This window comes from Oryctolagus cuniculus, chromosome 6 (genome assembly GCF_964237555.1).
Source record: "Oryctolagus cuniculus chromosome 6, mOryCun1.1, whole genome shotgun sequence".
In the NCBI taxonomy this organism is placed as follows: Eukaryota; Metazoa; Chordata; class Mammalia; order Lagomorpha; family Leporidae; genus Oryctolagus; species Oryctolagus cuniculus.
The window spans coordinates 81,325,234-81,339,086 of record NC_091437.1 but is presented as its reverse complement, the minus strand read 5'-3'; positions in this window follow the sequence as shown (position 1 = coordinate 81,339,086).

Below are 13,853 nucleotides of genomic sequence, written 5' to 3'. Positions count from 1 at the left end.
GACTTGAATCAGTGTCCATATGGGATGCCAGTGCTGCAGAAGGCAGCTTAACCTACTATGCCACCACGCTGGACCCCCAAAATAAATTTTTTTTTCTTTTTTTTTTTTTTCCAAAGAAATCTTTTATTTCAGGGATACAAATTTCATAAGTACAACTTTAGGAATATAGTGATTCTTCCCACAAGAAATACAGAGACTGTATATATATTTTTTAAGATTTATTTATTATTTATTTGAAAGTCAGAGTTATACACAGAGGGGCAGAGAGAGAGAGAGAGAGAGAGAGAGAGAGAAAGAGGTCTTCAATCCATTGGCTCAATCCCCAATTGGCCACCAATGGCCAGAGCCAGGAGCTTCTTCCAGGCCTCCCACGCGGGTGCAGGGACCCAAAGACTTGGGCCATCCCCCACTACTTTCCTAGGCTACGGCAGAGAGCTGGATCAGAAGTGGAGTAGCCGGAACTCGAAACTGTACCCCTGCGCACATATAGGATACCGGCACTACAGGTGGCAGCTTTACCGGCTATGCCACAGCGCCAGCCCCTCCCACCTACTTTTAAAAGTTAACGCTAGGGGCCAGCGCTGTTGTGTAGTAGGTAAAGCCACCGTTTGTAGTGCCAGCATCCCCTATGGGCACTGGTTCAAGACCCAGCTGCTCCACTTCCAATCCAGCTCTCTGCTATAGCCTGGGAAAGCAGTAGAAGATGGCCCAAGTCCTTGAGCCCCTGCATCCATGTGGGAGACCCGGAAGAAACTCCTGGGTCCTGACTTCAGATCAGCCCAGCTCTGGCAGTTGCGGCCATTTGGGGAGTGAACCAGCAGATGGAAAACCTCTCTCTCTCTCTCTGTCTCTCTCTCTCTGCCGCTGCCTCTCTGTAACTCTATCTTTCAAATAATAACTAAATAAATCTGTAAAGCAAATACATATCACAAGTTTTGATGAGGATTTAGAGAAACTGGAAACTCTGCACTGTTGATGGGAAAGTGAAATACTGTAACCAGTATTAAAACTATGGAAGTTCCTGAAAAAACTGAAAATGGAGTTACCAAATTATATCAGTCTATTTCCTTTTACTATAATTAAACACTGTAGCTGTGTACTTTATACAGAAAAGAGGTTTATTTAACTCTCAATTTTGGGAGCTGGAAGTCCAAGATCAGGCCAAGCCTCATGAGTTTGGCTTCTGGCAAGAGCCCAACAGTGGATGGCATCACAGTAGGAGACCACATAACAAGGATCACATTGTGAGACAGGAAGCCATGGGGAAGGAAGAAGCCAGGCTTAATCGTTTTATGACAACCTTTTTTTGAGAACTGATTCACAGTCTCACAAGAACTAATACCAAGTCCTCCTGAGGGTGATGCACCCATGGACCTCCTCCTGGGCACCACTTCTTAAAGGTCCACTGCCTCCCAATATTGCTACTGAGGACCAAGCATCCAAACACATGAACCTTTGGGGAGCAGACCACATCCAGACCACAGCACCAATGACCCAGTAATTCTCCTTCTGGGTATATATCCAAATAACTGAAAGTAGAATCTCGAGATATTTGTAAATCCATATTCACAGCAATACTATTCATAGTAGCAAAGAGGTGAAAGCAATCAAGCTGTCCATCATGAGAGGAGTGGATAAACAGAATATGCTTGATTCATACAATGGGATAATATTCAGCCTTTAAAAAGTAGGAAATCCTGTCACATGCTACAAAATGGATGAGCCTTGAGGACAGAAGTGAAATAAGCCTGTCACAAAAAAACAAGTACTGGATAATTCTACTTATATGACTTATGTTAAAAGTAGTCAAACTCCACATGAAAAAAAATGCTCAAGATCACTAGCCTTCAGGGGATTGCAAATCAAAACCCTCATGAGGTTTCACCTCACCCCAGTTAGAATGGCTTTCATACAGAAATCAACTAACAACAAATGCTGGTGAGGATGTGGGAAAAAAGGGTACCCTAATATACTGTTGGTGGGAATGTAATTTGGTGCAGCCACTGTGGAAGATAGTATAGAGATACCTCAGAAATCTCCATATAGATCTCCATGTGACCCAGCCGTCCCAAACAGATCTCTAGTGCATTTTTGAAAATTTGGGGAATTTACCCAAACAAAAAGAAATCAGCATATCAAAGAGTGATTTGTACCCCCATGTTTATTGCAGCTCAATAGCTAAGATATGGAATCAACCCAGATGTCCATCAACTGAAGACTGGATAAAGAAATTATGGTATACATACACTATGGAATACTACATAGTGGCTTAAAAAGATGAAATCCTGTCATTTGCAACAAAATGGATGCAACAAGAAATCATTATATAAGAAATAATAATAATAATAATCAATATATAAGACATAATAATAAGAAGAAAAAAGCCAGTTCGATAAATACCATATGCTCTCTGATCTGTGATAACTAATAAAGTACCTAAAAGGTAATCTATAGGAGTGAAATTGACACTTTGAGATGCGGTGATTTTGAACAGCCCTTGTCTTGACTATTGAGGAACAGTGATTTTTTCTTTCTTTCTTTCTTCATACTATTTGTTGAACTCTTTACTTAGTGTAGGGTTATTCTTATGAGCATAAAGTTAATTGATAATAGATCTTTGTAAAAAATAAGAATGGGAATAGGAGAGGGAGGAGCCAGAGGGGTGGGACTCTTTCGGCTTTAGTGCCATCTTCTGGGAGACCACCGTGCCATGAGAGCCAAAGGGAGGAAGAAGCGAATTCACAGGCTGAAGCACAAAAGATGAGAGATGGAGGTCCAAGTGAACAGCCAGCTGTGTACCCATGATGGCCAAAGGGGCAGAAGAAAGAAGTGCTGGGCCACAGGATGCTGGCACAAGTTGTTGGATTGCTTGCTACTATCTACAACTCATCTCGAAAGATTGGAACTTCCATCGCCAATGGATTGCTGAAACCACCTATGAGACCCACTTTTCTAACACCAAAACAATCCCTGATGGCCCTTTGTTCTGGGCCTGTGACATTTTGGGCTAGTTCTGTTCTCAGCTGTGGCCAAGTGTAATACATGTACAATAAATCATCGCTTCTTCTGTCTTAGCTGAAAAACCAAAAAAAAGGGGGGGGGGGGGTGAGGGGGTAGGAGGGTAGGTGGGAGGGAAGGTAAAGTGAAAAGAATCACTATGCATATATGAAATGCATGAAGTTTATATACCTTAAATAAAATTTAAAAAGTAAAGTGAACGTATTTGCTCAGAATAAAATAAAAAGTAGTCAAATTAACAGAAACAGGAAGTAGAATCATAGTTAACAGGGACTGGAGAGAGGAGAGTTATATCTAATGGGTATAGAGGTTCAGATTTACAAGATAAAAATGTGCTAGAGATCTGTTTCACAACAATGTGAATGTACTTAGCAATATTAAACTGTACACCTAAAATGATTTAAGTGATCAATTTTGCATCATGTATTTTTGTAAAGTTTAGTTCTTTATTTGAAAGGCAGTGTTATAAAGAGGGAGGGGATGAGAGAAAGGGAAAGAGAGAGGGGGAGAGAGAGAGAGAATCTTCCATTCACCAAATGGCCACAATGGCTGGGACAGGGCCAGGATGGAATCAGAAGCCTGAAACTCCACCCAGGTATCCCACATGGGTGGCAGGGACCCAAGTACTTAGGCCATCTTTTATTGCTTTCCCAGGCGAATTAGCAGGGAACTTGGATGGGAAGTGGAGTGCTCAGATCTCAAGCCAGCACTCGTATAGGATGCCAGCATTGCAGGCAGCAGCTTAACCAGCTGCACCACAATCCTGACTCCCATTGTGCTTTTTTTTTTAATCACAATAATAAAACTAAGAAGTCAAAAATAAAATAAAAGGCTATCTAGCAGTTACCCACTGTTCCTATTTAAAGTAAGTTTTTGAGTTTTCTGCTTCCAACCACTTCAATACTTTCTTAGAAAATCTCATATAGTGTTACCACACTGCTTCCATCTTACAGAATTAATGCTCAGTTATCTGGTTTTAATCTTCTTTTTTATTTACAGCTTTATTGAAATATGAATCAAATATCATATCATCCAAATATGTGATCAATGACTTGTGTATTCATAGGCTTATCACCCATCATTATAAATATTAGAAGATTTTCATCACCACCCAGAAAATCCCTATACCCTCTCCACTTTCTGAGCCCTTAGGTAACTACTAATCTACTTTCTGTCTCTATACTAATGCCTAATCTTGACATTTCAGATAAATGGAATTATATGATCTTTTGCAACCAGCTTCTTTTACTTAGCCTCATGTTTTCCAGGTTTATTCCTATTGTAACACATCTCAGTAGTTGATTCCATTTTATACTAAAATTCCATTGGATGAGTATATCACAATGTATTTATCCATTCATCAGTTCATAGAAATTTGGGCTGTTTTCACATATTGGCTATTAACACACATAAACAAGTTTTTGTGTAGACATAGGTTTTAATTTTTCTAGGGTATATCTAGGAGTGTAATTGCTGGGTTATATGGTAACTCTATTTTAACTCTTTGAGGAGTGGAACAATTGTTTTCCAAAGCAGCTGTACCAGCAATGTATGAGAGTTCCCAGTTTCCTAACATCTTTGCTATCATTGGTCATTAACTGTCTTTTTTTATGGTAGCCATTCCAGTGGGTATGAGCTCATGTTGATTTTAATTTTCATATCCATGGCTCATGATGATGAATTTTTTTCATTTACTTATTTTTTTATTTTCCTTGAAGAAATTTGTATTCAGATCCTTGCCCATTTTAAAATTGTATTATTTGTAATGTATTATTAAAGTGTAAAACTTCTTTTTATAGTCTATGTCTAATCTCCTCATATATAGTTTTCAGATGTGTTCTCCTGTTCCAAAGATTGTCTTTCTACTTCATGAAGTTTTTGTTGTTCAAACTTCTGGTCTACTATTTTCAAATCCATTTCTAAATTCAATGTCACAAAAATGTATGCTTTCTTCCAAGTAGTGCGTTATTTTATTCCTTACATTTAGTTCTTAAATACATTTTGAATTACTTTTTGTATATGGTGTGAGGTAGGAGTCCAGCTTCATTCTTTTGCATGTCGATATTGTCCCAGCACTATTTGTTGAAAGACTATTCCAGGGCTGGTGCTATGGCTCACTTGGCTAATCCTCCACCTGCAGCGCTGGCACCCTGGTTCTAGTCCTGGTTCAGGCGCCAGGTACTAGTCCCGGTTGCTCCTCTTCCAGTCCAGCTCTCTGCTGTGGCCCAGGAGGGCAGTAGAGGATGGACCCAGTGCTTGGGCCCCTGCACCCACATGGGAGACCGGGAGGAAGCACCCGGCTCCTGGCTTCAGATCGGCACAGTGCCGGCCGTGGCGGCCGTTTAGGGAGTGAACCAACGGAAGGAAAACCTTTGTTTCTCTCTCTCACCGTCTAACTCTGTCAAATAAATTTAGAAAAAAAAAAAAAAAAAAAAAAGACTATTCCCTGCCCACAGCTGTATTTTCTTGGCATTCTTCTCAAAAATCAATGGACAGTATTGTGAAGATGGCAGGTTTTATAGCAGAACCACACTGTCTTGATTGGGGTAGCTTTAAATCAGGAACTGTGAGTCCTCCAATTGTGTTTTACTTGTCTTTCATTTCTTTCAGCAGTGATTAATAATTTCAGAGCGAAGTTTTGGACTTCTGTCATGAAATTTATCCCAAACTATTGTATTCTTTTTGATTTGCTATTGTAAATGCAACTCTTTTTTAAATTTCATTTTTTGGATTGTCCAATGCTTTTGTATAGATATGCAGTGTTGTGTCCTGATTCCATGTTCTACAACATTATTGAATTCGTTTATTAGTTCCAATAGGTTTTTAGTGTGTTCATTAAGATTTTCTGTTTACAAAATAATCTCGCCTGCAAATGGAGGTAGTTTTGCTTCCTCCTTGCCCATCTTGATCTCTTTTACATTGTCTTCTCACCTAGTAGTCCTGACTAGAACCTCTGGTAGAATATAGAATAGAAGGGACAAGAGCACAGAGTTTTGTCTTTTTTCTGTTCTTTCAGTCTCTTACCTTTAAACAGAAGGTTAGTTGTGGCTTTTTCACAGAAGCTCTTTATCATGCTGAAGAAGTTCCCTTCTATGCCTATTTTATTGTGTTTTATCATGAAAGAATATTGATTTTTTCAAATGTTTTTATCTGTGTCTGTTTCTGTGGAGGTGATCATTCAGTTTTGTCTTTTTTATTGGTATTGTATAGTTAAATGACTTTTTGAATTTGTTTTCATTCTCACCTGACCTCTCAGCAACATTAACACAACTTGACCATTTCTTCCTTTTGAAATACTCCTATTTTTCTCTAGGCTTCCATTATTCCATTTTTCTCCTACCTCCTGGGTTCCTTCCCTGAGACTTTAGTTTGAACGCTCTGCTGTCCTCCATATATGCTCTCCTTATTCCCAGCCCTGATCTTATCTTTGCACTCAAATCATCATATTGCTTTCTCTGTATCTTTGTTGTCTACTGACAAACCAACTTGTTCAAAACATTGTGATTGCTTTCCACTCCTTCAAAATCCCTTTTTCTTAAACCAGAAACTAGAAGCCATCTTAATTCTTGTTTTTCCTCCATCCTCCAAATCCAGTCCTGTCATTTAAACTTCAAGAATGCATCCCCAATCCAGTGATTTCTCATCTGTACTGCTAAGGATTAGTGAAAGACACTATTATCTCTTCTCTGGATGATTTTAAGAGCTTTCTAGTAGCTTATTTTCCTATTGTCAATTATCCATGCAGCAGTTTCATTGCATCATATCATATACTTAAAACCACATCATACCACTTAAGAATTCCATTGCCAGAACATGATTCAACCTGTAAAAATAAGATCTTGCCATTTATGACAATGTGAAGGACAATAGAGGACATACTCCTAACTGAAAGTGAGCCAAACCCAGAAAGAATTCTCACTTAGATTCATACGTGGAATCTAAAAACAAAAAACAAAAACTGGAATACATAGAAACAGAGTAGAAAAAAGGTTCCCAGGGCAGGAATATGGAGTTAAAATGAATTTCCATTCTCATACTTTCACATTTCCATCTTTTTACATCCTATTACCTCATAATAAACCTCAAACCTCTTACCATAACCTAAAAATCCAACAATGTCTGGGACTTGGTTATGTCTCAACTGCTCCCTCACGCTTGCCCTCATTCACCATGCCTGCAAATACTGTCTTCTTTCCATTCTGTAACATGCCAAGCTTCTTGCTGCCCCCAAAGAGTTGCTGGCTCTTTTTCATCATTCAGAATTCAATTCAAAGGTTTTCTTTATTTTTCTTTTAAAGATTGATTTATTTATTTGAAAGTCAGAGTTACAGAGAGGAGGGGTGGGGAGAGAGACAGGGAGGAGAGAGAGAGAGAGAGAATCTTCCATCTGCTAGTTAATTCCTCAAATGGCCACAATGGCCAGGGACAGAGCAGGCTAAACCAAGAACCAGGAGCTACATCCAAGTCTTTCACTTGGGTGCAGGGGCCCAAGTACTTGGACTATTTTCCACTGCTTTCCCAAGTGCATTAGCAGGGAGCTGGATTAGAAGGTATGCTGGTGTCACAGGCAGTGGCTTAACCAGCTGTGCCACAATGCTGGCCCCTACTCAAATGATTTTGACCTTAAATGTTCCTTGAGGAGCAACACTCACTTCTCACGACCACAATCCCCAGGCACTCTATTCTGTATCTTGCCTTGTTTTCTTTATAATATTCATCATGATATGAAAGTATTCTATTTATTTGCTTATCTTTCTTTAAAAAAATTCATCTTCCTCTACTATGTGATGTAATGAATGTGAGCTCCATGAGAGCAAATGTGAGCCGGCGCCATGGCTCAATAGGCTAATCCTCAGCCTTTTGGTGCCAGCACACCAGGTTCTAGTTCTGGTCAGGGCGCCGGATTCTGTCCCGGTTGCCCCTCTTCCAGGCCAGCTCTTTGCTATGGCCAGGGAGTGCAGTGGAGGATGGCCCAAGTGCTTGGGCCCTGCACCCTCATGGGAGACCAGGAGAAGCACCGGCTCCTGCCTTCGGATCAGCGCGGTGCACCAGCCGCAACGCACCGGCCGTGGCGGCCATTGGAGGGTGAACCAACGGCAAAAAGGAAGACCTTTCTCTCTGTCTCTCTCTCTCTCACTGTCCACTCTCTCTGCCTGTCAAAAATTAAAAAATAAAAATAAAAAAAAATTAAAAAAGAGAGCAAATGTGGCCTCAGTGGTATCTAACATCAAACAGTATCTGACATACAGTAGATGCTCAATTAGTATTTGTTGAAGGAATGAGTGAGAAGGATGTATGAAAGACACAGAAACAATGAGAACTTGATCTCATAGAAGAAGAGAGTAAAATGGTGGTCACTAGAGATTAGGAAGGATAGCAAGAATTAAGGATAGAGAGAGGTTAAGTAATGGGGAACAAAAACAGTAGGCAGAGTTAGTTCTAGTGATCTACAGCTCAGTAGACTAAACATAGTCTACCACATTTTATGACATGTTTCAAAATGACTAAAATATCTAAAAGTTCCCAACATACAGAAGTGATAAATGTTTGAGGAGATACAAATGCTAATTTCCCTGATTTGAGTATATGTATCAGATGATCACACTATGCATACCCCATAACTATGCACAAATATTATGAGTATGTGTTCATAAAAACAAATACATTCCGTTAAATTAAAACTGAAAACAGGGGTCAGCCCTGTGGCATAGTGGGTAAAGCCACCACCTGCAGTGATGGCATCCCATATGGGCACCAGTTCGAGTCCTGGCTGCTCCACTTCTGATCCAGCTCTCTGCTATAGCCTGGGAAAGCAGTAGAAGGTGGCCCAAGTCCTTGGACCCCTGCACCCACCCACTTGGGAGACCCAGAAGAAGCTCCTGGCTCCTGGCTTCGGATTGGCGCAGATCTGGCTGTTCCAGCCAACTGGGGAGTGAAGCAGCAGATGGAAGACCTCTCTCTCTCTCTCTTTCTCTCTGTAACTCTGATTTTAAAATAGATAAATCTTTTTTTTAAAAATGAAAACAAGGTATCTTTTGGGAAATAATCAGTAGTTTAAGAAAGTAAATATATATACACATTAAATATGGTAAATATCAATAGATATGACCCACATAAGCAAAAGCTGTTTGTAGTCCACATTTATTCTAAAAGATTTATTTATTTATTTGAAAGCGTTACAGAGAGAGATGAAGAACTAGAGATCTTCCATTTGCTGGTCACTCCCCAGATATCACAATGGCCAGGGCTGAGCCAGGCTGGAGCCAGGAGCCAGAAGCTTCGTTCCAGATCTCCCACATGGGTGCAGTGGCCCAAGCACTTGAGCCATTTTCTCCTGCTTTTCCCAGGCCATTATCAGGGAGCTGGATGGGAAGTGAAACAGCCAGGACACAAACTGGTGCCTATAAGGCATGCCTGTGTCACAGGTGCAGCTTTAGCTGCTACATCACAATGCCAGCCACAGTCCTCAATCATTTTTGTTTTATTTTATTTTTTTGCTTATTTGAAAGGCAGAGTGACAGAGAGAAAGGAAGCCACTTAGACAGAAAGAGATCTTCCATACTCCCCAGATGGCTCCCACATGGTGGCAGGGGCCCAGTACCCGGGCCTTCTGCTGCTGCCTCCTCAAGAGCATTATCAGGGAGTTGTATTGGAAGCAATAAGAAGGGGCAGGCACTGGGATAGGGGAGGTGCCATCACAAGCAGTGGCTTAACCCACTGTGCCACAAAGCTGGCCCTATCCGCAATCATTTTTTTAATCTTTTTTTAAATTTTTTTTATTTTTGAGAGGCAGAGTGGACAGTGAGAGAGAGAGACAGAGAGAAAGGTCTTCCTTTGTTGTTGGTTCATCCTCCAATGGCTACTGTGGCCGACGTGCTGCGGCTGGCGCATTGAGCTGATCTGAAGCTAGGAGCCAGGTGCTTCTCCTGGTTTCCCATGTGGGTGCAGGGCCCAAGGACTTGGGCCATCCTCCGCTGCACTCCCTGGCCACAGCAGAGAGCTGGCCTGGAAGAGGGGCAACCGGGACAGAATCTGGCACCCTGATCGGGACTAGAACCCGGTGTGTCGGCGCCACAAGGCGGAGGATTAGCCTAGTGAGCCATGGCGCCGGCCTCCTTAATCATTTTTAAGCACATAAAGAGTTTTTAAGACCATAGAGTTTCAGAATGACTGTTATAGAAAACTATTCATTGCCCAAATTGGCACCAGAATGGAGATATTAAGACAAATCAATTAACATTGAATAAATTAAGAAAGTTTATATTTACCTCTCAATAAAGCACACATTCTCACGGCCGGCGTGCTGCGGCCAGCGCACCGTGCTGATCCGTTGGCAGGAGGCAGGTACTTATCCTGGTCTCCCATGGGGTGCAGGGCCCAAGCACTTGGGCCATCCTCCACTGCACTCCCTGGCCACAGCAGAGAGCCTGCCTGGAAGAGGGGCAACCAGGACAGAATCCGGCGCCCTGACTGGGACTAGAACCCGGTGTGCCGGTGCCGCAAGGCGGAGGATTAGCCTAGTGAGCCGCGGCGCCAGCCTCTACCAAATCTTTAAGGCACAAGTCACTACACTACTATATAAACTTTACCAGGACATGAATAAAAAGCTTCCAAATTTCTTTCTAAGAAGCAGCACAAGATCAATGCCCACACATACACATATACACACACATCTATTTAAAAATTTCATTTATGATACACTTTGTGAGGAGATAGTTATTACAGGGATGCAAGAAAGATTCAATATTAAAAATGTATTCATCTGGGCCGGCGCCGCGGCTCAATAGGCTAATCCTCCGCCTAGCGGCGCCGGCACACCAGGTTCTAGTCCCGGTCGGGGCGCCAGATTCTGTCCTGGTTGCCCCTCTTCCAGGCCAGCCCTCTGCTGTGGCCAGGGAGTGCAGTGGAGGATGGCCCAGGTGCTTGGGCCCTGCACCCCATGGGAGACCAGGAAAAGCACCTGGCTCCTGGCTCCTGTCATCGGATCAGCGCGGTGCGCCGGCCGCGGCGGCCATTGGAGGGTGAACCAACGGCAAAGGAAGACCTTTCTCTCTGTCTCTCTCTCTCACTGTCCACTCTGCCTGTCAAAAAAAATAAATAAATAAATAAAAAATAAAAAAAAATGTATTCATCTGGGGCCGGTGCTGTGGCATAGCAAGTAAAGCTGCTACCTGCAGTGTCCGCATCCCATATGGGTGTGGTTTGAGTCCCGGCTGCTCCTCTTCTGATTCAGCTCTCTGCAATGGCCTGGAAAAGCAGTGGAAGATGGCCCAAGTGTTTGGGCCCCTGCACCCACCTGGGAGATGCAGAAGAAGCTCCTGTCTCCTGGCATCTGATCAGCCCAGCTATTACAGCCCATTTGAGGAGTGAACTAGTGGATATAAGACCTCTCTCTTTCAATCTCTCTCTCTCTCTCTCCCCCCCCCTTTTTCCCTCCCTCCCTCCCTCTCTCTGTCTGTAACTCTACCTCTCAAATAAATAAATAAATCTTTAAAAAAAGAACATATCTTTTAAAAAGAAATGTATTCATCATATTAATTGACCAAAAAGGAAAAATCATATGAACATCTGCTTAGTTAAAAAGTCATTTGATAGGCCAGTGTCACGGCTCACTAGGCTAATCCTCCGCCTGTGGCGCCGGCACCCAGGGTTCCAGTCCCAGTTGGGGTGCCGGTTCTGTCCCAGTTGCTCTTCTTCCAGTTTGGCTCTCTGCTGTGGTCCGGAAAGGCAGTAGAGGATGGCCCAAGTCCTTGGGTCCTGCACCCGCATGGTAGACCAGGAGGAAGCACCTGGCTCCTGGCTTCAGATTGGCGCAGCGTGCCAGCCATAATGGCCATTTGGGGAGTGAGCCAACAGAAAAGGAAGTCCTTTCTCTCTCTCTCTCTCTCTCACTGTCTAACTCTGCCTGTCAAAAAAAAAAAAAGTCATTTGATAAAATGCTAAATCCACTCCCAACAAAATAATAAAATGACTAGAGAAAACCATGGATGATTTTTAAAAATAGACTAAAAGGAAGAAACACTTTTCTTTGCAGTTAATTTCTTGATGAATCTAAATCCAGTAGGGTATAAACATGAAAAAATATTGTTTTTTTTTCTACTACTGCTTTTAACTATATGTGTCACATCTTCTCTTGCTATCTCTTAATAAAAATCCAGAAAACTTCTATTACTTTCTGATAACTTCAAATGATTAAGACTTAGTCCAGTGCAGTTTAAAACTCAAAAGTGATATCTGAATCAAAACTTTCCCCTCCACCATCACTGGTTAGACTTGTGGCTTGAGTAAAGAGGCCACAAATTTTAAAGCCAAAATTGCAGCACTCTCGAGTAGAAGTTGACACTTAGAACAGCAGGCCCTGGGTCATGTCCTAAGCTGTCCTGGCCACATCAGTGAATTGTCACCCCCAATGGGAGGACTTGAAATGGTGAGGCGGAATCTTCCTCTGCTCTTTAAGACTCTTCCACTGTGGCTTCTAAACCTTGCATCTCTAGTATTGGAGTGCAGGGAGGAAGGCATCTTATCCCATTTTGCACTGCTATAACAAAATTCCTGAGACTGATCACTTAAACAAGACGTTTGGTTAGCTCACAGCTTCAGAGGTTCAAGGGAATGCCACCAGCTTCTGCTTGGTTCTGGAAAGGGCCTCATAGCAGATGGCATCACAGTGGTGGGAGCTCATGCAAGAGTGGTGAATGGCATATGTGAAGGGAGATTCATGGGAACTGTTAGCTTCCCTTGTAACAACCCATTCCTATAAAGACCAATACAGTCCCAAAGATCTGCATCAATTCCTTTTGAGAGTGGTGCCCCCATGACATAATTACCTTCCACTAGGCCTACCTCTTAAGGATTCTACTACCTCAGTTCTGTTGCACTGAGGACCAAGCATCTAGTCTGTGAATCTTTGGAGGATGATCTCAGACTATAGCCAAGGAATAGAGAAAACAGATGCCCTCTTGCATGTCTAGCAAATGCTGGTGGTGAAGAGACATCACTGAATCTATTTGGTTCTATGAACAGTCTTTCAGAGTTGGGAGATAATCTAGTTGAACACTTACTTTCACAAACAAGAAAACTGAGGTCCATGGAAATGTTGACCCTTGCAAGAATGGCACAACCAGCAAGTGAGAGAGCCTGGGATTCAGGGTGACCTCCAACGCCTTTCCAGCATCCCCTTGCCACACAGCAGCTGCTTCTCATACATGTACCCATTGGAGTCAGGACTGGGACCGGGCTTTGGGAGCTGCCTCAGGTGTAACATCAAAATTGGCAGTGGGGATGGCCAAGAAATCTTGTAATGAAGATAAACAACATTGGAAAGCAATAATTTAAAAATCTAAAGCAAAGCAAAATAACCCATGGCAAACAAAACATCACAATTTTAACTGAAGACAGCAACAGTATTGCTGATTCTTCCTTTTGCCTGAAGACTTCCACAGCCATGGTGCACATAGCTTAGATGTCCAGTACTCATATCATATTGAATTGTCTAACCCACATCTTTTTTTTTAAGATTTATTTATTTATTTGAAAGTTAGAGTTGCACAGAGGGAGAAGGAGAGGCAGAGAGAGAGAGGTCTTCCATCCAGTGGTTCACTCCCTAATTGACCGCAACAGCCAGAACTGAGCTGATCCAAAGCCAGGAGTCAGGAGCTTCTTCTGGGCCTCCCACATGGGTGCAGGGGCCCAACGACTTCGGCCATCTTCTACTGCTTTCCCAGGCCATAGCAGAGAGCTGGATCGAAAGTGGGGCAGCCAGGACTCGAACCAGTGCCCATGTGGTATGTTGGCACTGCAGGCAGCCCCATAACCTACATCTCTTGATCTCTTCC